At 42.5% G+C, this 1,702-nt stretch overlaps 1 protein-coding gene across 1 annotated transcript in view; it reads right to left on the bottom strand.

The window, feature by feature from the left end:
- LOC106476780 (gamma-taxilin-like) overlaps window positions 1–1,702 on the bottom strand; it is a 40,121-nt gene that overhangs the window by 35,569 nt on the left and 2,850 nt on the right. The gene's annotated exons all lie outside the window — the stretch shown is intronic.

Here is a 1,702-nt window from a genome sequence, read left to right as displayed (position 1 = left end):
GCACATCTGATGAGAAACCTTCCAAGTCAACCACCCAGTGATTGGAAATGGAAGTGGCAAGGGTCTCCAGTGGTCCACCAAAGACCTAAAGGAGGAATTCATGTTGGGGAGACACCAGAAAGGTGTCCAGACCTGATTGGACCTAACCACTGTAGTGGAGAAAGTGCAACAAGTTCCCATGAAATTTAAAAAGCCAGCATGCACAAGCCAGGGAAGTGGGCAGACACTGCACTGGTGCTGTTTTTTTTTTTTCATGATAGCCCATGGAAGGTTCTAGAATGGACACTGAAACACATACATAGACACACAAACCACTGTATGGGTCTTGCAGAAAGCCCCATCTCAACAGTGGGCACTTTAGGAGCCAGGACAGGTGGGTTTAATACTTTTGATTACTCCCGGCTTGAAGGATTTAGGGAAGTAAACATACCTAGTGAGGCAACACTGACCACTGGATGGGTTCTGAGAAGTAAATGAAAGAATGGTATATACAGGTGAGGAAATAAAAGAGGCACTTACCCATTAAAGACAATGAGTAGATTAGAGAATTGTAACTAGAGAGAGGTGATATCCTGAGGGAGACAAAATTGTAAATTGATGGAGATAATGAGAGACAAAGGAGTTAGGCATAGTTCACATTCCAGCCTGGAGTATCTTGTCTAAAGGTCACTGAAAGTGTGAGGCTATAGAGCGAGTCAAGTTGTGGATGTGATGGGACATGATACAGCCTGTAACATATCAATCCAGGGAGGAATAGATGATCCTGAGGAGCCAAATAATCCATTTGTTAAGCTTAGAGGATGAAAGATCCTTGGAAGAAGAGAGGTCCCATGACAAGAATATATGATTTTGGGAATCTTGAAATGGAGCTGTGCATGGCAAGTAACACCAGACTACCTGAACTGGACACAAAAGGCAATCAGGGTCAGTAAGACCACAAAGGGTTGAGATTGATGGAAGAGATATGGGAGAAAAAAATATGATCTCCTTCCCAAGGAAATAAAATCAAGGAATATCTGTGAAACAAAGTACAGGAGGCATCCACTGTATAAAATCAGATCTATGATGACCACACGAAGAAGGAAATAGGCTTTAAGAGACAAATGGTATAAGGAGCAAGTGGCCAAGGATGCAAGTGGGGCCTAGGTAGAAGCATGTAAAACCACATTAAGGTTCCAGTTAGGCACAGAAACTGGACAAAGTGGACAATGAATGAGGAAGGACCAGAACAAAATGGAAAGAACAGGAGAGGAAAAATGCAGAACCATAGCAAAAAAGGCAAAAAATAGTTGAGAAAGCTGCCTGATAGTCAGTGAGGGTAGAAACTGAAAATCCTTGGTTAAACAACAAGGTAAAGAAGGCCAAAAGGTGGGCACCAACAATACAGTAGCAGATGGATTAGTGGTGAAAAACACACTACTTTTAGTGACAGAAAGCGTAGAAAAGTAACATGAATGAGACAAATGAAGAGCTATCTGGTCAGAGAAACTTGACTGGCAAACAAGGGATTGGACAAATCCCATTCATAAAGATGAAGAGATGCCACTCCTGGGTAGGAAGAGAGAAGGTAAAGGTTGGAACAAGAGTAGAAAAGTTGGAGGCTGAGAAATAGGTGCCCTGGATGTCAGTTGGTGAATAAGAGGAAAGCAATACTGAGCCAGCCAAAACAATGCTACTAACAGGACCCAACAAGGTGTGTCAT

The sequence above is a fragment of the Limulus polyphemus genome, unplaced genomic scaffold, assembly GCF_000517525.1.
Source record: "Limulus polyphemus unplaced genomic scaffold, Limulus_polyphemus-2.1.2 Scaffold158, whole genome shotgun sequence".
Taxonomy (NCBI): domain Eukaryota; kingdom Metazoa; phylum Arthropoda; class Merostomata; order Xiphosura; family Limulidae; genus Limulus; species Limulus polyphemus.
Note: the sequence above shows the minus strand (reverse complement) of the source record. Positions and strands in the feature narration are given on the sequence as shown.